The 26,047-nt window shown below is 45.1% G+C and overlaps 1 protein-coding gene across 2 annotated transcripts in view; it reads left to right on the top strand.

The window, feature by feature from the left end:
• The window catches only part of CngA (Cyclic nucleotide-gated ion channel subunit A), a 344,600-nt gene that overhangs the window by 190,549 nt on the left and 128,004 nt on the right, over positions 1 to 26,047 (top strand). For both annotated transcript variants that reach the window (XM_089566464.1, XM_089566463.1), the window contains exon 3: positions 1,712 to 1,869. The gene's annotated coding sequence lies outside the window, so the exon portion shown is untranslated. The remainder of the gene's footprint in view (positions 1 to 1,711; positions 1,870 to 26,047) is intronic.

Raw genomic sequence — 26,047 nt, 5'->3', positions numbered from 1 at the left:
TCGTCGTAGGAGAAGGCAACGGCATGGCTACAGCGGAACGCCGACTAACCCCGAGACGCGCGTTGGGTGGGCGCCTGGATTGCCACGGAAGCCGCGTCCGCCTGCCCGGTGGAGCGAGCGTTTCACCTACACCGAGTGTGAACGCGCGTTCGAAATGCGCGGGAATGCCGCTCGAGGACATTCCGGTGTCTGGGCGATGGCATCGTTCTCCCTCTCCCAGAGCGTGACGGCGATCTGTCGTCACGTCATGTGTTACGTGGTATGTCACGTGGTGTGTCGTCACTGTACCACGTAGTCTGCACGGCGTGCAACCACAGCGACGGCGCGAGGTGGACCAATACCTCCTAGAAAGAAGTCTTTCTAGGAGGTATTGGGTGGACCCTCATCTTCCTCTGTCGTGACGTCATGTGTCACGTGGTATGCCACGTGGTGTGACGTCACTGTACCACGTGGTGTGCACGGCGCGTAACCACGGCGAAGGGCTGTAGTGTACCTCTAGTAATATGCTTCGCATAAAAGAAATGTTCCCTTTGTGTCACCTTTGCCGTTCTTCACAGTTTTCACGTTAGCCCTCTAAGTTTTCCATGCTTAGCCAGCGATCCCAAGCGTGCCCCCAAGTCTAGCGAAACGAACTCTACGGCCTTTATGTGGTGCTATGTATCACCTACCCATAACGTAGTAAGCAACGGCGCTTGCGACACCAGCAAAAAAAAAAAAAGAAACAATTTGGCTGTTCTTTCTTCTCCTATCGCGTAGCCAGAGGGAAGAGAAATGCTTCCCTAGCGCTGTCCATCCCGGAAGACGGAAAGGGGTGTCAAAGCGTTGGTGCTCATGAGCGGAAGGCGATACGGTAGCGGTGTTGTAGCACACCTGCACCATTAACGCTGTGAACCGATCTGTGATCCTCCGTGCGAAGGCGTAAGTTACGGTGCACATTCATAATGAATGGCGGCGTCTGCAACATGCTAAAAGGTTGCGAGAAATGGAGCGAAATACTTAAAAGAGCGCTACAACATCATACGTCGCGTTTGTCGAGCGAATATAACGAAATAATATTTGCATTCTGGAAAAAAACATGCAAATGTGTTTAAAAGAGGCAAGGGGAGACCGCTGCTTCGATTTATAGAGGAGACAAGAAAATAATTTGATGTCTTCTCTCCGCGTTCCGTTCATCGAGTCGAAAACGAAGCTCTCGACCTCAACTAATCCCTGTTGAATAAACCCGTGTGTTATATTTTGAGTGTCCTAGAGCGAGGAACAAGGGCGCCTGTTTTTTGCGTTTTGTGTCTTGCAAGGAAAGCAGCAATCATGCATCTCCCCACTCTGTGTTGTAGTTTGAGATGGTAATCCACGCCCTGAGTGGGAATTAATGCGTTTATTTATTCTTTTGCACCGGGAGCGGTCTTAGTAGCATACTTCATCAGCCGCAGTGGCACGTGCACTGCACTTGTTGAAAAATAGCATGTTGAATAGGAAGACATGATAAGCAGCGTGGACAGACATAAACATAGACCGAGAAAAGACCAGGACGAAAAAACCCTTCCCGTCGTGTCTTTGGTATATGCCTGTTTTCTCGCTGGCTAACATGTCTTTCTATTCAATCACCAACTAGTCCATTTTTCTGCTTTAAATAGGGGTGTTACTCTTGCCTTTCCCACGTGCAACTCTGACGCAGTTCCCTCTCCCTTCTTCCTCTCTCTTCTCTCCCCAGTGCCGCCCGGATTGTGTCTCGTGGCCTGCGCTCTTCTGTCAAGAGGATCAGTCGTCTGGGCGCTCCGCAGCAGTGAGGCTGTGCTAGGCTATCCCCAGCGGATTACATTTGTGCTCGTTCTGACTCCACCTCAGCTCCTTCGCTGATTGCCATCTAAGGTAAGGCTTAAACAGACTTCTGCCTCGTGTCTATAAACAGGAAATGCTGACTCCTCTTTCCTTTGACCTGGCGTATCAACGAGAAGAAAAGAAATAGGAAGCTGGGTCCAGAATCCTGCTGTGCGCATCAGTTTATTTGGCTCGTCTGAAATGTTACCTTTCTTAAGGTTCCTTAAGACAAGACAAGTCCAAAGCCTCACTTCTTCTGAGACCGGTGTTTTAGTGATGAAATTTGCGCTGTCCGAACTGCATTTTATCTGCAACACAATGCTCAGTCGGCAAATAAGGGAACGTATTCTTCTTCAGAGCATTTTATCTTGACTGGTTCCCAGTCGGAAAGTTAGTAAAACCCCGTTGACGTTCATCTAACATGCGTAGTCTGCGAATATAGCCAGTGTACTTACCCTTGGTCAAATGTCTTGCTTTTCGGTCGTGTAGTAAATCATCTTTAGGACCCTTCAAGCTTTTCAGTGGATGTAAAGATAAGAAAAAGCAGAAGAGCACCCCCCCCCCCCCCTTCCTTTACAAGATAATTCAGTCTGTGGGAGTGGGGTTGTGGGGGAGATGCAGTAAGTGCTCCACTTTACAGTTAAAACAGAACCATGAGGCGTCGGTACTTTTCACCGAGGCTCTACAAGCCTTCAGATATATCTCATCGCTTTAAATTACATTCATAAGGGGATGTATTCATATGCAAGGCACAAGTCACACAATGTTCCAGCAGCAGGAAGCATGTACTGCCCTAATTTCTCCAAGCCCAGTTAACCTTACTTACCCGCATGCACAAAGCCGAAAGTCGGTGACACGTGACGCCCGGGGGATGGCGACCCCATTCTGTGATGCGACGGCAAGCACAGTGACTCCCTTTGCCCGTCCTTCTCTTTAAAAAAATGCCCATTTGTCTACCCGCACTTTTTCGCTTATCAGCGAGTGACGCGTTCGAAGACCCTTATGTCTGCTTGTATCGTTGGGCTCTTGACAGCCCTCTGCAGTTGAAGAACCGCACTCAATGGCGAAAAATCTTTCGACCTGCCCTGCTTGCTGAGCCGCACACGTTATGTGGGACGGTTCATTAGACGTATGTCTCGTTCAGATTAGAGCTTGTCTCGGTTTGACTACTACGATGCGTAAAGCTAGTCGGACCCCTGTGGTGCGTACTTGGCAGACATATTTCATAATGAATGTCTAAAGCACCAGGAAAAAGTAATTAAAATTGTATTGACGATTGTTTCACTGCATGAGTCCGCAGGCTGTTATGCGCGGCTTTAGCGATTCCCAAATTTTTAAAGAAAATGGCGGCCCTGTGATTTCTACGGGGCAGCACTTCATTTCTACGCAGCATTTATACGAGGCCCTACGAGGCAGCACTTAACTTGGTACCCCGTTTCTCAGAAACGTTGCAATTTGACATGGTAAAACTTCTCTACTGCATATTTATTTTTTAAAAAGTCTTTCTTGTAGATGTCGCGAATGGTTTCTTGATCAAGTTTTCCTTTGAATGTATTAACTAAATTACGGTTATTGGAAAGCATTTACAGGATTCCTTACTATAGAAGTCAAGTGCCTTTTTAGTTCGACTTGAATCTTACCACCTTGTGATCAAAGCGCACAGCTAGGGGAGATGATCTACGTCTTTATTTCAACGACATATTATGACCCAACGTATTTCGTAATTTTGTCCTTAATGAGGTACGAAGACAATGAAATATAATCCGTAATGCAGCAGAATCTGGCACGTTACTGTGTAGATAAAAGTAAAAATCTAAACAACAAATCACACGGGTGCGTCTCTGCCGTTCTCTGCCTTGTTATCTGATTATGCGTTTTTTTATAAGTCAACTAAATTCCTGAGCGCATGCCTAAATAGTCGCATGTGATTGAGTCCACCTAAGTTCTTGTTACCAGCCATATCTGCATCGCACTTTCTTTCCTTTCTTTCAAAGGAGCACTACAGACGCGTCGACAGTCTTGGCAGCTGTGTTGGCGCGTAAACATGTGCTTCATTAATGAAGATTTTTATTCCGCCTGGTTGATGCACTACGTTTTCACAGTGTTGCTGTAAAACAAAAACTTTAGTTTGAGCTGTGAAATGTGCGTGAAAAGAACAAGATGAATAAAATCTTTGTGATGTCCTTTTTTTTTAAATGAACAGCAACTTACAAAAAAAGGCAAAATTTAAAAAGAAAAGAGTATATACCGATATTCGGTAGTCAAACCGAGATCTTTCATGTGTACACTCAAGAATAGTACTCGATCAAAACATCACTCGAGAAGGACGCAAATATAGGGGACTGCACATGCTGAGACATCTCTGTTTTCGGACGATTACGATTTGACATCTTTTGGTATCTGCAGGGGCAATCAGTCGCGCAATTTCCGTAAGTTCTGTATAAGGCTTTCTTCTTGGCTTTGTTTACGAGGCCCTCGTTAAGTTGCAGAGCCATATTTTGATGCACATGCCCTTCAAATTGTCGCGAAAAACAGCGTAAGTTGCTGCAGGTACATTGTACTCTGCCTAACGGCAACAGTCATCGCTTGGTTTTGAGACAGCGACAGATCTCACATGGACACTGCAGTGAGTGAAGATATCAATAGAAAAGTTCCGGCATAAGGATTTTGTATGGTCAAACGCAGTTCTTGAAACTGAAGCAGGTTTTAAGCTGTCCTGCCCAATGAAATATTAGGAGAAAAAAAATTATCATTTAATTTCTTCCCCGTCAAAGGCAAAACAAAATATTTTCTGTCTTCCAAACAATATTTTTGTAGTATTTTGGGACATGAACTTGTAGTAAGAAGAAATATTTGTATTAGCCAGAAACTTATTGCTAGTATTGTGCAGTCTCTTGCTGCGGTGAAAGCACGATCTAAAAATTACTACAGAAAATTACTATAGAACTACGGAAAAACATTGCAATGCTGCAATAGTGCAGAAAAATCAGTCGTCACGACAGGGCGACAGAGCATTTTGTCACATTTTGGGTATGATTCTTTAATTTTTTTTTCGATTGGATTTATAAGAGTAGAAGCTGATTGTTCCTTGCTCAGTGCCGATTTTAAAATAAAATAAAAATTTAATTATTCAAATTCTGGTGCGCTTTTATAAAGAGATTGGTTCTAAACTTCGCAAGACTGGAATGTGTGCTGACACGGTCCCCTTTCACTCAGGGGTCTGTCGAGGGTGTGTAATTTTCTGTCTTGCTGGTCGTCTATTTGTTAGGCAAGTACGTACAGTCTTTGTCAAAAGTAACCGGGCACAGGTGGTTTGTTTCTTGGCCGCGTAGCGAAGCAGTTTGGCAGCCTTTAAGCTCTGATTCTGTGTAGAGTAAGATGAGCCCTTGTCCGCACGTTTTGACACCTTTTGTACTTTAGAGGTGCCGTAAAGGCTCCGTTATATGGTTGAGAATAAAACCTCTGTTGTTCGGTTACTTTTGGCAAAAGGTGTACAGTCTTTTCCAAAAGTAATCGGGCACAGGTGGATTGTTTCTTAGCCGCGTGGCGAAGCAGTTATGGCAGCCTTTAAGCTCTGATTCTGTGTAGAGTAAGCTGAGCCCTTGACCTCAGGTTTTGACACCGTTCAGTCCCTAGGGGTGCCGTAAAGGCTCCGTTATATGACTGAGAATAAAAAAACCTGTTGCTCGGTTACTTTTGGGACAGGGGGTACATATGAACTTCATTAGGGCCACTTGTCGTATTGTGCCTTGTTTTCTTTTAAATGCGAGATTCAGTGCTTCAGCGTCCTTCTGGCCGAATATGGACAACCTAAGCACTTCTATAATTACCCGCGCAGCAGATTTGCAGTTGCGACTCCAGCAACGGAGGTGATAAAAAGTTGCTTGACAGAGCGCGAATATGTGGAAATTAGCTGCTGCGTCTCGCCCACAACGGGGAGCATCGTCGATTTCTCAATCGATGATTGCCTCTGGCAGGCAGATGCACGCGCCCACGTGATTATCCGGTGCCGAACGCGACTTCTAGGTGTCTGCCCCGATTAACTAAGCAGCCCACGTTAATCGAGAAGGGAACGAGGTTTCTCTCCGCACATTCAGCGCCATCTGCGAGCCCCATGAATGCAAATGATTTTGCTGCCTAGCGATGGCAGTGGTTGATTGGTTTGAAGGAAAGTGTGTGCACGTGATGTTAAGTCACAAAAATGTGAAATGAGGTAGACGAGATCCTTCTGTAGCAAGCAATGTAGATCTAGTATAGCTTGTCTCTTCAGAAGCCATGGACCTCACGAGATGTTTAAAAAAATGCAGCCGCTAAGTACCTTTGCATGAGGCGATCTTTGCCACAAGGCTTGCAGGGCAGATTGATGGCAGCAAGTTAAATGTTATGAAGGTCGGTTTATCATCTTGCATGTTTAGGTATAATTTGCAGATGGCGAGGTGATTGATTCTTTACCAATGCCTTAACAACGCGCATATGGAGATAAGCTGGTTACACGACACTGTCTTTGGAAAAGGTAAATAGTCAGTGACAGGAAAGTATTCTTGCATAAGGATAGAGTAATTAGGAATTGTGTCGAGTGTATGGTAGCTGTTAATAGTACTACATGCGCAGGATATCCCGGCGTGTATTCATGGACCATGTGAGTGCATATGAATTTAGACAGTTAAGCATTACATTTCGCATATGGGGCTTGAAAGAAAAACAGACTGCAGGTGTTGACTTCCATATGTGAAGATATAAATATTTAAACAAATAAATACAGTCCTCTAAAGAAAGAGCTTCTTCAAGACTTATTTCAAGAAAACAAATTTTCAGGGAACGTATGGTGGACTGACACCAGGAAAACCATCCACCATAGTGAATAAAGCAAGATGCGCATGTGCATCTAGCAAGAGCCGTCCGTATAAAAGGCTACAGCAGCACTGAAGTTAAAATTATCGTGAAACTGGTTTAACCGGTAACGTAACAAAATTAGGCGGCAAGCTTCCCTATTCAGGATATTCACTCGTGGTATGCGTACGGAACTTTAGTATTTATTACGGTTTAATTTGTACAGGCAGCAGGAACTGCGGCATTGGATGTTACATTCGAAGGTACCGAACACTGTGTGCAAAATTTCTTCCATAGAACAGTGGTAATGCCTTGCAGATATATGATAAACGCCACTGAGATGAAGTATTTGTACAATAATGTGTGTTTTCGGGATTACCAGGTGCTAAAACTTTACTTGAGTTGCTACGTTCAGTACCCAGATTGCGACAAAAATTCTCCTCATATTTAGCACACTTATTCTGACGTTTATTTTGGGTATTGGATGAAGCCTTCCAGCTCTTTCCTTATTTTTACTTCATGCTATCAGGCTAGATGCAGGATTGCAGAATATTTCGAGAAAAAAAAAGGCAAAAAGTTCCAATAAAAGAGGAGAGAGCGGAATGATCTATGGTTTCGTTTCCATCCAAGCTTAGGCCTTCGGGTCGCCTCAATAAGCGGCACGCACCCAGACTTCGCGCTGCTTACTTCCGTTTCGCCATACCCGCGTAGCTTTTCAATTCGGCTGCCGTCGGTGCTGAGGCGTGATGTATGCCCATCGGCTTGCATATGGCCCTTCACTGGCCGGAACTTCGCAGGCGCTCAGCAGAGTTTTCCGGGAACTATTCATTTTCATTTGGCGCTTCATAGCACCCTCGGGAGTCTGGGTGGCGCTAACGCCTCCGTGTACTGATTCCGCGTTGGCGAGGACCGCTCAGCCAGACAACTCCAACCAATGTCCGACGTGACGCGAAGAACAAGCCGCGTCTGTTGCCAGCTGAGCTAATTGTGATTTTTCTTCGTCGAGTGAAAGTAGTTTTTCTTACTGTGCGTATTGTTTGCCCCGTTTCCGGCTGTCGTCCTTGTTCTGCACTTACCTATCCTTCCGTGCTGTTTGCCGGCTTCCCAGTATGGTCGGTAACCTAAACTGCACAAAGCAGGCATTCTGAGCGGTGTCATATTATCTTCTACGGACGCCGCATAATTAATACCGCTCATGCGGTAGCACGTATTCTCTGCGTCCTATCGAGAGCCAGAGATAGCTATGACCACCGCATAGATACCGACGCTCGATGGACGGCGTACAGTGTGGCTCAGTGAAGTGTCAAGTTTGTTTTTGTTTTGCTTTGTTTTTAGTTCTCTGGACTGCAAGATAATGTAGTAATGAGAAAGTTGCCGCATGTTCCGTAAAGTACCTCTCCCGTGCCGCGTTGTGTGCAGCAAGAAAGTGTGGTCAATCTCAGCCCGACTCACATACACTCGGAGGATGAAGGGATTTGCTCGAGAAGACGAGGTGCGAAAATTTCCGAGCGAGGACATTGATAAGGGTGCAACAGTGTCTTTTTTTTTTTTGTGCGGTCATTGAGCATGATGTGAACGATTATGCTCTGGACAGAGAGCTGATATATGTACCTCGTGCCTGTCGTATTTCAGCACTAACCGTGTCTTTCCATAGAACCAGGCTGTTGGAACATTAGTAATCGTGTGAACGGTATCGTACAAGTGCGCTTTTAAAACCAAACAGTAGTTGTTCCACCACGATGGTGGCCTAATTATGAACAACTGGGCGCCTCATCGTCTTCCCAGGTCTCGAAGCCGTTGATATTAAAACGCGACCTTTGATGCCTATTACCTTACTTCAGGAGACTACTCCTTCTATCGTCAAAAGCATTTCAAAACGTAGTGGTTCGCCGAGATATTGTTTCGGAAGTATTTCCCACCGCATCTTTAGTCGTTCAAAAGTCACATGTCATCCGGTAAAGTTTCCCAGAACGAATAGCCCTTTATTATTGCGTTGTAACTGTCAAAAGGCAGTCGGTTCAAAACTAACTCCGCGGAGATTAAACCAGATTGTGAGGCAGAGATAACTGCAGTTTTAACTGTTGCTCAAAATGAAAAGCTTGCGATTTGCAAGCGTAGTGTTCCTCGTTGTTTACTCAATAAACACTCAAGCAATAGTTTTCCAAACGCGTGTAAGCAGCAGATCAGGTTGCACATCTAACCTAACTCCTGTCTCTTATTCAAGGTCGTATGCCGTCTCTGTGTAAGCACTGACAGCCACCTGCTGGTATACTCACTCCTAAGCGCGCATGCACACCAATAGACGGTGCTTTCTTCTTGAAATAAAAAAAAAAACTTTTGCTATCAAAATGGCACTCCTCGCACTTTACGAAGTGGCTTTTCAGCCGTTCGTGCATCATGAGTTCAAGCTGCAGCCACTTGTCGCCCTGGGACACAAACTTCACTTTTCATATGCGTGCCACTCGGGCAAGCATGGAGAGGCTGCTCCAGCACAATATCCCTGTCAGGTGTGCCCGTAAGTAAACGGGTAGAGTGAAGCGGATATTTCGGCGGGCAAGTGCCGCGGAAAGGCCCTGTCCGGACCTTCATTACCGCGAGGCCGGACCCAACGCGAGCGCCGATGGCAACGAGATGGAGCACTTGGAAGGGACGGCGCACATCCGATGGTGAGGACTTTCCCTGCTCCCGAAGTCGCGACCGTGCCCTGGGTCCGTGATTGGACCGCTTTAGACCGCAGCACGCGAGGGCAACCGTTGAGTGTCCCCCTGGACGTCGCGCTGCTGTTGATCTATGGCCGACCCAATCGTGGTTCCCAGTGCGCCTGCAGGCACTCTTGACCTCTGCATGCACGATGGATCGCAGGGTTGTCTTTATATTTGTGGTGCCGTCCTCATGCAGCGAAAGGTTCGAAAGAATGCTTAACTGTTAAAGTAGCGTTCGTGCTAATCAGCTGAATTTCGGCTGTGTCGAAGCACTTAATTCCAGCTCCAGTCCTCAGCGCACTACAACACGGGGCTCTTCCTTCGACAAGCCAACCTGCGAAATCATATTTCACATTCAATTCATGAGTTCCTCTTCAGTTTTGAGCTCTTCCTTGCCACTGTACGCTTCCTCCTTTTCTCCTCTCTCTCCCTCAAATCATGTATCTCGATGGGGAAATAAGGGGACGTATCATAATACCACCCCTCCCAAAAAACATGCACCCCTCTCACAACATCAGCAGAAGAGAAGCCCGCGCGGAAAATATGCACAACTAACTTCAAAACGACAAGTCAGTGCTATATGTCGACGCTGCAGAGTACAGGCACAAAGAGGGATATGTTACGGCTATAGCTGACCACAAAGGAGAATGCATAGCAGCTGCGACCATACCAGCGAAAAGTTCGGAAGAAGCAGCAATAGCATACGCCATGTGCAGAAAAGTTTCGCAGGTAAAGACCATAATAAGCGACTCAAAAACTGCGATAAATAACATCATAAAAGGCAGAGTACATCCCCCGGCCGCAAAGCTGATTAGCAAATACCGCCCAGAAGCTCGAGTCAAAATAATATGGGCCCCCGCACACTGAGGCCTCCAAGGAAACAAAAAATTCAGGGGGCACTTTGACTGTCTAAAGTGCATAGAGGCGAAAGCGTTTTCCGCACCACTTTGACTGCTTCTGTGGCACTGGTGGCGTCACATGTAATTGAGTACTAATTACTAAGTGACGACAAATCACTAATTAATGGTTAATTACTTATTTGTGCCTGAATACTAATTAACTGCTAATTAATGAGGCTTAAGCTTCGCCTTAAGAGTGGAACGCGACAGCGTGTTGTAGCGCTGCCAGGGAGTCCACGGAACGCCACCACCCGTTCGGCGCGATGCCTTGCCCTTTGAACGCTTTTGGAGGAAAGGAAATGGCGCAGTGATTCTCCGTCATCTCGGTGGACACCTGAACCGCACCGTAGAGGAAGGGAGGAAATGGGAGTGGAAGAAGAAAGACAAAGATGGCCCGTAATGAAGAAAATGAAAATTTTATTTGAGGAAAGGAAATTACTTAGTAACTGTCTCACACATCTCGGTGGACACCCGTCAAAATTCAGGGGCGCACTTTTTTGACCTAAAGTGCGGTCACTGATGTGTGGTTAAGATGTTAAGCTTCGCCTCTAAGAGTGGAACGCGACAGCGTCTTGCAACGGAGTCCATAGAACGCCATCGCCCATTCGGTTCTATGCCTCGCTCGTCGGTAAATTGGTTTTTGAGGAAAGGAAATGTATCTGTCTCTCATATCTCGGTGGACACCTAAACCTCACCGGAAGGGAAGGGGGGAAGATGGGAGTGAGCGAAGACACCGTATTCACTAGACGCACCTTTGTCCTTCCCAAACCATCGAGCTGGCATGGTGGAGTGGATAGCATGCTCGTATCACACTCCGAAGACCGGGGTTCGATTCCCGAGCTCGACAAATTTCTTACTCGGTTTTATTCATTTATATGGCCTGACTAGAAAAGTTAATTAGGCTAATTGTGTAATTAAGCAATTAACTAAGCTCAGTCCCACTTACTTGGAGCATCACTATACGATCCCTTCAATTCGTTGCCTGGGTACTAGCCAAAGTACAATCGGCCCCGTTTGAAATTCGCGCACTGTGACGTCTCGACCGTTTCGACCAACTGAAAAGCGTGACATTTTCTGTCGACAACTGCTGCTTACAACGATGAGACATTAAAGGCTTTCGCCTTAAAAGGTCAACAACATAGCCCGAGAACTAACTATCCGGGCAGGACCAGGCGCGTTCCCAAACCACGGGGCCAGATCAGCGAGAGACCGTCTGCTCAACTTTAGTGAAATCATGACTTTCTATCAAAGGAGCAGAATATATCCCCCTCCCAACTCCACGCTCACGCAAGAGCAAGCAACCACGCTCAGGCAGCTCCAAACGCCCAGAATCCCATGCCCCGCAGTAATAGCCAAAATTTATCCAGATATATCTCTGCAGAATGCAAAAGCTGCGGAGAGTATGCTAACCTTAACCATATCGTGTGGGCCTGCAGTAAGAACACTTTCAGCCGAATAACCACAGAGGAGCAGTGGGGGGCCGCGGTGCGCAGCCCGGACCTGTGGCAGCAAAAGTTGCTCAGAGAGAGAGCTGACCAGGTCGCCGAGATCCAAGAGATCAAGGCCACCAAGCGACAGTAGCCAACCTGCGCCAGAAGGGAGCCTTCCTCTTCAAAGACTCTATAAGTAAAGTTTATTCCCTCTCTCTCTCTCTCTCTCTCTCTCTCTCTTTACTTCTCCTTTACCACAGCAGGGCAGCAAACCGCAAGCCATGTTCTGATATATTCATCTGCCTTTCTTCATTGTTCTATCTCTGCCTCTTCTGCCACGTATTTTTACTTGCTGTTTTATGCTTGCAGAAACTGCAAGTGGTGCGTGTCCTGTGTGTGTTTGTTCTTCAGTCAAGTTCATTAGGACAGACAAGAACACCAAGTTAGTACACGATCTCCAATGCATTGTTTTCATGCTCGTCGAACTTCAGATTTGAAAAGAAAATTTTAGCTCACCGGAAAAATGCTTAGCGGACTTCTTTGAGTTAAGGTACCTGACATGCTGACTGCGTTTGTGAGTGCACGTTTGGGAGCTTTTTTTACTTATCATTTCGGTCTTTTTGCGCTATTGAAAACTAAAAAAAGGAGCTTAAAATTCTTTTCGTAGAGAATTATAAATGGCAGGCTCAACGCAGGAAAATGTGCACTTCTTCCTAGCACTTCTTTTTACATGCGAAACATGTAAAAAGCATACATTACATTCGAATTGCTTTGCATATCGTTGTTAGAATTCCAGCTTGTAACACGCGACCACGTATCACATCTTCGAACAATTGAGAGTGGAGCGGATTCTTGCGTGCGGGACAAATGGCTCCTGTCTGAGATAATCCCTGCCCATTCATAACATACCTGCGAGCTCGCTTCGACTCCTTCAGAAGTTAGCGATAATGAGTACTGTCATTTCGGTTGTTGCCGATTTGAATCACGAGTTTGATGATGACAGTCGAATCCACCAGCCCAGAGCAGTTCGCTAATGAGTTTAGATGTTGCATTGAACATACGCAGACTTCGCTATGTTTCGCCTTGGACGGCTTTTTGCGGCGGTTATTGTATTTCCGCTGCGGCGTTGCAGTTTTCGCAGGCTGCCTTAATGAACAGGTTCATTAGCACAAGAAGCTTGCAGGACTTGCAGGATTTTCAAGGACCTTACCGTTCGTATTCTTGCGACATCTTTGGGCGAACACTTTGTGAGAGATTAATTTGGTACCATTTTGTCGGGCAAAAGTTCCCTCTTCTTTCGGCATGATCTTGTAACGATCATTTAGTGAAACGCACGTTTAATTCTAGGTCATCAGTGATAGTTTAAAAAAAAAACATAAAGGAAACCGGTGAGATACTCTCTAGTGCGCTCTGCACTCTCGCCTGGCGTGCACATGTCTCTAATGAGGCGTTTTTTTTTTCTCACATAACTCGGTGTATTTTGCTTTGGCGCTTACTAAAATTCTATTTTTTGTTTGTGTGAAATCATATGGACGCCAGATTGTGGTAATGTTAATCATATCAGCCATACGAGCAAACAAACGGTTGTGACTGCTCAAAGATGTTCTAAAGTGTCGCTTAAATGCGCAACGTGTACTTTACTTCAGTTAATTACAGTAATTCCAGCAAATTATAAAAGGGCTGCAGCAGAAATTTGAGAAATTGTGTTCTACTGTACCAATAACACGCATACCTAACTTGCTATGCTTTGGTGTTTTCAGATAATCTAAAAAATAAAAGAGGAGCTCTAACTCGGAAAAAAAGAAATAGAGTGTGCTGTCTGTATGTTTATTTTGCTGCAGTGAATGAAAGAAGAAGGAATGATGTGCCATTTTCAGTGGAATTAATTTATTTGTCACTTTTAGTTGATCACATTATACGCCAGTCTAATGTAAAATTTTAATCAGTGCTCTATTTATGCACTGTGGACGTCAGTTTATGAACTGATGCAATTGGTACGAAAGTAGCGCGGAAGTTTCTTGGAGGCAAGTTTTGGTTTAGAAAAAAGTTACGCGGGCATAATAACTGCTCTTAATATATGATTGAGCTAGGTCTTCTTTCTGTACGCCCGCAAGTTGCCTTTCGTTTGTTACATTCTGGAACCGGCCAGTCCTTCGATCAGCATACCATGTCAGTTCCGAAGCCCGCTTTCAACACTCCAAGTCGCTGCGCCGTTCAATATTTTCAGCCGAAAATATCCCTGAGATTTTGTGAAAATAGGTGTTGTTTATGATTATTACTTCACCCATACGCTAAATGACAATATGGCTCCCGTCGCACACCACCAGCGCTTTGAGCGTTCCATCAGCATGATATATGCGTTTCCCCCTTCCGTTAGGGACCACAAATAAGCTTTCAAGACTTACAAGCTCGTTCCGCATAGAGTGTGCTGCGTTGTAAGCTGCCAAGGTTCACGACTTAGTGTACAAGAAACGATACGGTCAGTGAAAGTTATCCACATTCTGTTAGTTGCTGTATATATAGCAACGGTTAACGGAGCGGTCTGATACTTTGAGAAAAGTTTGGACATCTTTTAACTCATCCTCCATGCTTTGCTTAGTGAGTGACCCTAGTGTTAAGCTTACATACCACGACAGTTCATTCGTAATGTTTGATGAACGCTTGTAGTACAGCTTATAAACTATGCGCTTTAAAGGACGGTATCTTTAAAGCCCTTTGGCTCAGTCGTCAGGAAGACTTTCCTTGGATATGGTTCAATATGTAGTGACAACTGTATAAGCGACGTTCGGGAAAATCAGGTCGTCGTCCTCGGCGTAGCCCACGTTCTTCCCTCCCCTCCTCCTTCTCGTTTCCCGCTCGCTCCTTGCTATCAGTCGTACACGTGAAGCACGTTCATATGTGAGGCGCGCCTACCATCTTACAACCTTGCTCTCGCACCCGAACATATCATGACTGGTTACTGCACCTGGGCATTCCAATACTCTAAAGAAAATGCCCTTAATACACACTCGAGCTTACCCGGCTATCATGAGCCTTTCTCACCACCCCAGCTGTCACTAAAATTCTCATTACGATAGGGCCAAACATGAGGTGAAGTTTTGTTCAGTTATGGGGATTAACGAGATTTGGTCAGCTTTGCTTTGCAGCCATACGATTGCACACAGGTGGATAGCAGTCATCTGTTTCTTAGCAACACGGAAGTGTAAGTTAACATTATTGCAAAGCAATAAGAGCAGAGCAAGCTCCAAAGGGCACTAAATACCTTCGGACGCATTTAAATAGATAAAAATGTACACATCTTAGTGCCAATTAGAAACAAAGTCTGTTAGAAACAAAGGTCTCTTCTTTCAAGCAGGATAAAATATGATTTCTGGCACTCCTAGGTTATAGTTACTTCCCTGAGATGTAACTATCACACAATGTAACTGTTCCGAGTGAAGTGGGCACGGTTGGAAGCAGCACTGAACTGTACGGTGAAGTGGCCTGCAGAGTTGGTGCACTACTCACACTATTATAGCCGTCCGCTTTCGACACAAAAACAACACTGAGCCATACCGAGTACTGAAGGAGGACCTATATATCCGCCGGCTGCCCACTGCACTGATAGCGACGGCGCCGATTCGGCCGGGCATTCGTGAAGCCAGCCTTAAGCCTGTTATCAACGCAGCAAGACTTACGCGGGGAAACTCGGCCGTTGGCCCACGCTGCGAACCTTATAAGGTGAAAGAGGGAAGGCCATGCCTCTTAAGACGTGGTTGTTACACCAGTATCCGCTTATCGGTCCGCGGCCACCAATACCTAATCCTAATCCGCAGCACTAGCTCCTTCGTACTGTGTTGAGCGGCTCTGTTTTTTTCTAGTTGACGATTTTCTTCTGCTAACGAAATTACTGCCTCTACGAGCCCATGCGATAACGGTTTGGCCAAAAGGCCATCTTTCTGTTTTCTAGTAAAGAAAAGCAGCAGAAGGATCAGACGAGGGCTTGTTATTCTTAAAGTTCTTTAACTTGAGTTCTTATGCTCACCCATTAACAGGCAAAGTGTTCCACTCAACCCAGTTTTGTTGAGAAGAAGAGTAGCAACAGCAGAATGCGTGAGCGCTACCGGTAATTATAAGTTGAGATAGGCGTGAAAGCTGGCAGTGGCTACTTTTTTTCTGCTGTTATTTCTTTAGCCTAGGAAGCTGCACGTGTGGTTTCCGAGCTTCGGATTTCCTGCTACATTCACTCCTTGCTGTAGGTAACTGTTTAGCAGTTTCGGAAATCGAAGCTGTCTGAATTGAAAGAGAAGCCAGGCAAGAAACAGCCGTAAAGTTCTGAGCCCCTTTTTGTCAAGAGCTATTTGTACACGGGCGATGAAACAAAATGCGAACAGTGCGGAGCCTACACGCTCCGTTGTTTGCATTTCTTCTCACCGCAGTTGTAACCTACAGCGAATAAGTACGAAGTCTGTTTGAGGTGGGGGGGGGGGGGGGAGGGGGACTGATTACCATGGACAATTCTCAGCTACATGACATAAACTGATACGGCCTCGAGCCCAGATTACCACTTACAGAAAAAAAAGACGGCAAGAGACCAATCGTGCACGCACAAGAAGAAGTTGAAAAGTCTGCAACGAAGATACGGAATTGAACTACATAAGCGGGAACACCTCTTTCTCCGGTGAAGAATACAGTGGCTTTCGGTCGCCTTTGTGCGCTTTTCGGTTCATTTTCTCTCTTCTACTTCAAGAGTACTGCAGACGCCATTTCGTACTGCTTTGTACTGCTGAGGCCATTTCCAGCATGTCAGTCGTGTGGTATGAGCGATGAGGTTGCGTACTTTTCTCACATTTTGTTTTCATTTCAACAATTTTGAAGCTTCAAAAAGTGTCTTGCGGCTTTTAGATCTGTTTTTCCATACCTTGTGTAATACCTCCAGTGAACCAAAGTAGGTGAAATCAGGTTGAAACGTGTAAATTTCTTGTCCCAAAGAAATCGGCAGCTCTCCGGCAGCTACGGCAGCTCTCCAAAACTCGTTCAGCTAGCGACCTATGTGGAAAAGCCGCAGAAGCGTCCGCAATACAAGGCGCCTCCTTAGCCGAGTGCATTAACATTGCCCCGAGCAAACGGCTAATGGTTTTTACCAATGCTTCGGGCAAATTACTTCCATTTCCTAGTACCGCGACGCACTCGAAAGACCTTTAAACATTGTTGTTTATTCAACATGCTCCCGAGTACATTATCAACAACTTTACATTACCTGCAGGAGTTTTCGATGGAAGCCCGAAGCTTCACGGAAAAACCATGGTAACCACACAGTATATATCGACGCAAAGAAAGAGTTGCCTTGTTCACAGACACGTTGCCAAGACCATTAAAAAAGTTCGAAATTCCTCAGCATTTTTGGTATGAACCAAGTGAGGAGGTGAGAGAGGAGCGTCTATTGAGTCAGCTCTGAAACAGGCATTTCATTGGCCGGATCTCGATGAAGGTGAAATGAAAACACGTACGTGTGCTGTGCGTTGTCAAAGCACGATAATGAAACATGGCACGTCGAAGACACTGGGGCGCAAGTATTGCGGGTGTACGAGGAGGCAGGTGGGCCACATAGGTCACGTGACCTTACGGCGTCATCACAACCCATAGAGTTTCTTACTACTACCTAGAGGGAAAGCTGGCGGCGCTGCACTTCAGCCAACATGGACGCTCAAAGCATCATGGGGCGGTGAGCTACTTGTTGCGGCACAGTCGTAGTTTTTCGGGAACACAGAGTGGCAGTACTAAGGCGTTTCATTCCGAAAACGTAGTTCGTGTGTGCGCAGACGACTTTCCCGTGAACGCAGTGTGCAAAAGCCATAGTAGTGAAGACGCGACGACACACCACGCCAATAAAAGGTTTTACTCTTCCGAAATGCCATTAAAAAACCTCTTAAAGTATCTAAACAACAACATTTTTTTTGAAAACATATTTACTTTTAAAAGTGCGCCTGTTAATTACGAAATATTAGTTTTTTTAGTGTTCATCACTTGGCCAATAGGAAAGCTAGTCATGTCTTATTTTAGGCAAACTTTGCACTTAAATGCTTTTCTGCTCGTTTGTTGCAATCATTAGACAAGATATTGAATGTTAGAACGTTTGTAGCTATCAAACAGCTTTATTTTTTTATTATTTTTTGGCCAAAAGTTGCAGTTCCGCAACAAGTAGCTCACCGCCCCATGATGCTTTGAGCGCCCATGGTGGCTGAGGTGGTCACGTGGGGTCTCCATGCAAACTCCCATAGACGGCTTGCCAGCTTTCCCTCTAGGTAATAGTAAGAAACTCTATGTCACAACCTGCCCACCGGAGAGCGAACAAACTGTCCACCGTGGCAGGTGGCAGTTAAATTGGGTCATGGGGGTTTAAAGTACGAAAGCAACTCGGGCTATGAGTGACGTCGTATGGAAGGGCTCCGGATAATTTCGACCACCTGGGGTTCCTTAACGTGCACTGATATCGCACAGTACACGGGCCTCTAGAATTTCGCCTCCATCAAAATTAGACCGCTGCGGCCCGGATCGAACCGGTGTCTTTCGGGTCAGCAGCTGAGCGCCATAACCACCGAGCCACCGCGGCGGCACTGGAAGTTAAATTAATTATTGGCCACACGGGAGGAGCAATCTGAGACGCACAATTCCCACCAGGTGGCAGCACCTGCCATCGCAGGGCAGTGGTGCATCGCTTAACTGTTCCACCACTGCGCCAGTAGGGATATGAGGACTCCCATGCATCTATGAATGTAATGTACAGAATGAGCTTCTGCATACATGGGAATTAACCCAATACGCTACCGTGTCGTACCATTAAGGCGGACCTTAAGGGCCTCCTTCAATATACACATTTTTTTATTTTTTTTTTGCAGTGAGCAAGTCTGTCACCTTTTTCCGTGTACCGAGTCGAACGTGCTGCTTCCCTTTTTCTGTATGATAAATCAACCTGCACTGCTAGCCTTTTCGTTGGGTGTAGTTAGATTAGTGACTACTGTCGAGCCCAATTTGAAGATTATCCTGCTCGTTCCGGATGGAACGAACAAATTTTCGCAACAGCCCGCAGCAAAAATGATTGTGCAGGATAAATGAATTTTTATCTCAAATTTTTACCTTCACTTTACTTTTAGCTGAGATAAGTTTCACTGTAGGATTTACTTTCGTGTTTCTACGTCCGTCTTCTCCTCGTGTGGCGATTGGCCTCTGCAACAAAACAAAAAAAGAAATGTCTCTCAGCAAGCCACCAAAGTTTCCAAAAAGGAAGACCGTCCAACCACGTCGTCAGAGGAATCGAGCTCCTACTGGTTCATTTTCCTTCCTTCGCTATCTCAGAATCTAAACCGGAACTATTTGCATGAAGAAGACCGAAAAGTAATCAACAAGCAAACCATATGTATAGCGACTGTCTGCATCAACCAGAGCAGATTTTAGTTGCGCATGTTTGGAAACGTGTAACTGACCTCGAAAACTGCTTCACTTCAGGGTTTCGCCTCTATCTTCAGGTTGTCTCCAGCCTACCAACACTGGGCTTCGTCCTACGGCATCCTCTGTTCCGCATTCGCCTCACGTGAGGGAACCCTCGCCGGTCAAACGCCGGCAGGGGAAAACACAATCAGCGCTCTCGGGACAGGCTGCCTGACGGCCACTGGCAAAGCCACGGGAAGCCCCTCGTTTCCTATGCTAATCACTATCGAACGGGCTCTCCCGCATGGCTCGTAACCCGACCGAGTGTCTGGCTAGGACATTGCAGTTTTCGCGGGCTCTGTTTCTAACCGAAAAAAAAAAAAAAAGAATTTGTTGTGTGAAAGAAGAGATGTTAGTCCTTTTCCGACAGGCTCATCAGGAAAATCGTTCACTATTAATGCTAGGTCAGCCTCCTTTTTTATGCATATAGTAGCTCTGTAGAGCACCTCTTCTCTTTCAACTTTTTAGCGCAGCTTGAAACAAGTTTCGGCTGCTGCTTTTACTGCTGACAACCCAGGGGTTTCAGCGAACACTTTTAAAAATTTTCAGAAATAGGCTTTGTAGGGTAAAATTATGTGCTTTGCGGCATGGTATTGCCAGGGCTGGCGGACACCAGAAAACCGGCGAATCATCTTAACTAGTAAGCTGGCTAATTAGTTCCTAATAATTAGCTTCTTAACTATTACATTAGGTGACTGGTTGCAATCAAAGATCTGTAGCCGGCCGTTAGTAATAGCCATATCTGTTTTTAGAATTTCAAAAACGCGATTAGCCTTGGCGCTGTGGCTCGACAAAATTTGGCTTTTTCGACTAGTGACGTGCACTGGAGAGGTTGCTTTTCCTGCATGCTATCAAAAGCACATGTATTTTTGCACGCTATAGCCAAACTTTGGCGAGCCACAGCGGCGAAGGTAATTGCGTTTTCTAAATGATAAAAACTGATATGGCTATTACTAACGACCGCCTACAAATCTCTAATTTCAACTAGACGACTAACTTTACTAGCTAAAAAGCTAATTATTAAAAATTACTTATCTAGCTTACTACCTAAGACGATTCACCGGTTTTCTAGTGTCCACCAACACTGGTAATACTATGCCGCGAAAGCCATATTTTTACTCCAAACAGCCGATTTCCAAAAATTTTGAAACACCCGGCATACTGTCCTTTCATGCAAAAGGCAGACTTTATTGTTTAACGCAGAAGGTGAACGTCCCTCTACGCATTCGTAGGCATTGCAAGATTTCACGTAATTTTATAATTTGACTTGAGTTTTTTTTCTGTTGCTTTTAAACCTCGCACTTTTATGTACTAGAGAAAGAGGGTGACCAGGGACAATATTTTGCAACGATTCTTTTTCACAACTGATTTTCTCTATTGCCACAATGCCGCCCGGCCTTCAGTTTCAAAGCTGGAGATACACTGATTGGTTTACAATAAGTTTTTCCCTCACCAACAGCCGCCATCAATGGTAAAGTAGCAATATACTTTAGAAGAACTGCAGATTGGGCTAGTTGGTGTAGATTCAGTATACTTAAATGCCAAAGAATCATTGCCGAATATGATCTGAGGGCTTTGTAAGCCCTGTCCCTTACTATTTTACAGTTAGTTTTTCGACATCGTGGAGCTCATTTTGACACAATTATTACTCTAGTATTAAAAATTTAAGGTGGCATATGCTGGAGGTTTTAACAGGGTTTGGTACTTCACTCATTATAGAAGCGCACATAAGTCAAGAGGCAGGAACGTAACTTGCATGGTCCCATTTTGTTTAAGTTGATAACTTGTTTTTTTTTTGTTCTGTTAATGAAAAACACGCTACACGCTTAAACTGTGAGACGACCGTAAATGACTTTGGAAAAATTGTACCCGAAGTAGACATGCAACTAATATATGAGCACATGGCTGGTATCTACGCCCACTCTCCACTCGTACCACTACACTTTTATATTCATGAATGGAGTCTCTTAAGATTTACTAAGGTGGTCATTCAAACGCTTCGAAGACCTGAATCCAACGTACAAGAGAAATCCCCACACCTACCAACGTGCTGCTCGTCCATTCGTTCAGGACTTCCAGCTGTGATTCATATGCAGTATTGCGCTTTCAAGTAAAAATGATCGTTCTACTACTAGTATGGAAACCGCTGGCTTCACTGAAGATACCTAGCCAGTCATCATTAGTATTTCTGCGGCGAGCAGATAACCTGACATAATTTCCTGTTCGAAAAGTAGGTCACGAAGCAGGACGAACTTCTTCAAGGCCTTGACACGCTTTCGTGGCGGTCGCCTACCAATAAACAAGCCTTGCACGCGTTCTAACAACGCTGTAAACTTTCGACAGTATGCTTGCGGGCTATAAATCAAACGCCCAGAAAAAACTACAAGAAAACACAAAGAAAGCGCATGAGAAGCGAGCAGCAAGGCACAAGAGGTAGGGGTACACCAACTTGTTTTTTTTTTCTAGTTTTCAGATCCTTTTATGCCCATTCTTCCTCTGACTGCTCCCGTTCAAACTTGAGGAAAACTTCGCTCCATAGACTACTTTTTATGCACGATTTTTGCGACCTTTAAGGAAAGGGCCTTCTACACCACAGAGATTTGGCGGTGAAAACCGGCAAGAATTCATTAGCCAAGAGCAGTGTAATTCGTCAAAGGGCTTTCTTCTCAGAAGGAAGAGCCCTTAATGGGCACCAGCCAACACACGCATCAATTATGATGCCTTCATAAATGCCTTCGCGCTAGACCCTTTAAAATTTTAGTTATTCCCAGGAACTGTTGGTGGAGAGGATGCTTTGCAATAGAGCCGCTTGGACGTGATAACAAATTCCAGCTTTTCTCTGGGGTGCTTAAAGACACATGGCTAGCTAATAAGTACGATCGTGAGATTCAAAGCGCACTGTATCGTATTAACCGCGTAAACTGGTGTGTTAGTTCAAAAAAGATACCATGAAGGAAGCAATGTTAGGGGAAAATAAAGTATAGGAGGCCAGTTATGGGTATCTATGTCATCTCATAAAAACCGATGGTCTTTGCTGAGTGCTGCTCAAAGAAGCCAGTTCACTTTGCATGCAATGAAATCTTTCGGCATAATAATTTTCAAAACATTGAGGGTCATGTTGAATTTTGAAAACCTGGGTGCGTACAGGTTATGACTGGTTTCAATAAAGTGGTGAATGTAAACTGACCACATTCCTAGTTCGGACGCACATTCGAATGATTAGTGGCTGTCAGCATTGCTGCCTGCCGTGCGAGGGTAGTGTAGCGTGACAGTTTACGCCGTAATACATCCGTGTCCAAAGAGTACTGCAGATTTCTAAAATGAGGCGCACGGATATAAAAGCAGCTCTTTTTTGGTTCTGTGCCAAACTAGGGTCGAGTAGCTTCGTCTCGAGTTTTTGTTCGCGTGTGTTCAAGGTTAATAGGACATGTACTAATAACGCTGCTTCGCTCTTTCATCCACGTTAAACTTAAAAAAAAAATCTCTGGTTTCAGATATAGAGTGAAACTGGAACTGCTGTAACGAGGTCAGAACGCGCTTCGTTTGCCTAGGCATCAAGACAAACAGATGCAGTAAGTCAGTAAGTGCTGCTGGAAACGCGGTAACTGTCATGCTACTTTCCCTCCGTGGACCCAGCCGCCACTTTAGCTTTCGAAGTGGGGCACGTAATTGCTAGCCCCCCCCCCCCCCCCCCCCCCCCCCTCCCCTCCCCCTACCCTACCCGTAGGAAGCACCCTGCAATCAGCGAGTGAACACAACACTAAATTGTGTTTGCATTTTTCGTTCTCTTTGGATCGAGAGTTCGCCGACGCGCGGTGCTCACATTATAGTTGCCTCTGTATTGTGGACTTAACAGTTCTAACAGACAAAGGGCGATAAACAACAGTTGAAAATAAAAAACATACGGAATCAGCTGAAACCGAAAAACCCTGATCTCTAATATGTTCATGTAAACCGAGGACCGCTTTTGCTGAAAAACTTCCAGTCTACTTTCCTTTCAAAGATCAGGAATGCAGCACCAGACACTCGCAAAAGCTTCGCTGCCAAAGCAAGGTTTCCTTTAATGGGTTTCTGAGCTTCCACTCCACTCAGGCATCGAGCGGGAGGGCTATGCGCATCTCCAAGTTCTCAGGCGGAAGCGTGCGATTGTTCCGCCGAACATATCAATGACTTGCGATTCATGGAGACTTTTTTCTCGTTCCGTGTCCGAAGAGTACACCCTCTTGTGAGTGCGGAGGGAATTACTCGATATGAACAGACACATAGGAGTGGAGGAACAATGATGCTTTAAAGTGCTGGAGTCCGAGTTCCGAGGTTACCACCAGTATACGGTCATTGCTATCGTCAACCCTCAGTTGTTTTGAAAGCTACATGCATGCAACTGGCCTGTATTATACCGAGCGTCTTTTGGCATTTAGAGTCTTCTGTCTCAGTTAGTAATGTTGAACATGCATCACCGAAATTGCATGCTGCCAGAACAAAAGAGCGCGCAGATGGTTAATGACGGTTTTATTAAGCATGTATCTACTGTAGCTAACTTTTTTCACATGTGTGGTCAATAATAATGATGCTTTTATTGCTGTAACTTCTCCTGTAGGCTTCGATAATTTTTTTCACTGATTATTGCCTCTTATAGCATTTGAGCAGTAAAACTAACCTCAAAACATTAAGTTCCACAGGAAAGTAAAGACCGAAAAACTTCCGCCGATTTCTTTCAATAACTTTTGCCGGAGAGTAGCCATCCTAGCCTAGGCCCTTCCGAATTCTCGTACTGCTATACTGCACACCTCTGCTGGGTCTGCACATCTCTGCTGGGTTAGTATTATAAGCGTTCGCAGGAGTCAACATTATAGCCAAACATCCATGCATCGTAGTTACAAGGAATGTCAAAATACGAAAACCATCGGATAGTGATTCGTTATAAATATATGCGCAGAATGGGGCCCGTCTTGTAATGCAGAAAGTAAACACGCACTCACGAAACACTTTACAGTCTCACATGGCCGTAATTTTCATATTTATAGTGCTATTGGCAACAGCGAATACTTGACAGTGTTGAACTATAGGAAGCGTTTGAAGTGCCAGACGTGCATTAATTCACACTTTCATTTCACGCTGAGTATCAGATAATCATGTATTGTGTTCAGAATAAAAGCGAAGCAAATGCTTAAACTTCTTGTGCTCTCTTCAAGTCTGAATTCAGCTGAAATTGTTCTTTTCTTTGCCCTTATGTAGTACATCCAGGCATTACTCTCAATCTGCCAAACATATGCGAGGAACTTGTTCTAACCAGAAGCCTACTTCTCGGTTCTTCTGAGAGCAGGAAGCGGTGTGTTTCAAGCGCTTGTTGAGTGGTTGTGGAGCGTTCGTTTAATACAAGCCGCTAATTATAAGTGTTCTCAAATGTACCTTATGCTTTTGCAATAAAATGGCGTAAACAAAAGCAGATGCATATTCTCTTCTGTGATCGGAAACAAATGTAAGTATAAAATTGCCGCACGGGCATGTTAACTATATGTGTAATAATGCTACAATAGTGACACTGGCCACTGAATAATACCTGTCATTAAAATAACACAAAAGAACGTTTTTATTACAGTCACCACTGCAGTAATTTTCTTCACCAAGAATGATCAAATTGTTTTGTCTTTTTCAATATCTGCCCAGATATAATATTAACTGATTTTAGATGAGAATTCACTTGAGATCTGCTCAAACACCATGTCTCAGGCAGTGTTTTTTGTGGTTTGATTTATGGAGGTCTGGTTTATGGAGTTTGGGTTATGGGTCCCTCATGACGACTCAGGCTATGAGGGACGCCGTAGTGAACGGCTACGAAAATTTCCACCACTTGGAGCTCTTTAACGTGCACTGACATTGCACAGTACACGGGCCTCTACAAGTTCGCCTCCATCAAAATTCGACCACCGCGGCCGGAATCGATCCCGTTGTGTTTCGGGTCAGCAGCCGAGCTCCATAACCACTGAGCCACCACAAGGGGCAGTGTTGTTTGTGGTTCGTCGCTCTTCCAAGCGCAGAATAATTTCACTTGCTTCGTCATGGAAGTTCGGTCGGCCCTTAACGCACCTACTTATAACCAAGTACTAACGCGCTGTTGGGTGAGGCAAAGAAAAATTGAAAGAGAAAGAAGCACGCTCGTGGCACGATTGCACACGAGGAAAGCAGGGCAAATATTAGCCTTCCTCGTTACGCGCTCAGGTCCTTGGCTACGGAACTCAGTAATCATGGTACAACAAAGCCTTTTATGAAATTCGAAAGAATACCAAGGAGGACGAGTACCGAAAGCACGGAGATGTGCTTCGGCCTAAACTTGTGTTGTGTACTGCTAAAGAGGAATAGTTCGTTCTTTCGCAGTATAAAAGAAACGTTTTCGTGCTTTGTACAATAAGTACAAAGCCCGCTAGAGAAAAGCAATGTTAACAGCGTTAACAGAGACTCGTCTTACATAAGTATACTTCGTTACAGACAGGACGCATTTAGTCTATCATCATTATTTACTCAAAGCCCCGCCGCGGTGACTCAGTGGTTACGGCGCTCGGCGGCTGACCTGAAAGACGCGGGTTCGATCCCGGCCTCGGCGGTCGAATTTCGATGAAGGCGAAATTCTAGAGGCCCATGTGCTGTGCGATGTCAGTGCACGTTAAAGAACCCCAGGTGGTCGAAATTTCCGGAGCCCTTCACTACGCGTCCCTCATAGCCTGAGTTTCTTCGGGACGTTAAACCCCGATAAACCAAACCATAAACCATTATTTATTCAACATGCAGTTCTCCGCTACGAATGGTCAGGAGTGGAAAGCCAGCTTGTTAAAGAGACTAGTACTATATTTTTTTTTAAGGAGCATATGTATTCATCATGTGCCTCGGAAATAAAACTGGCTTT

Source organism: Amblyomma mixtum, chromosome 1, assembly GCF_055824585.1.
Source record: "Amblyomma mixtum isolate Tamu chromosome 1, ASM5582458v1, whole genome shotgun sequence".
Lineage (NCBI taxonomy): Eukaryota > Metazoa > Arthropoda > Arachnida > Ixodida > Ixodidae > Amblyomma > Amblyomma mixtum.
Note: the sequence above shows the minus strand (reverse complement) of the source record. Positions and strands in the feature narration are given on the sequence as shown.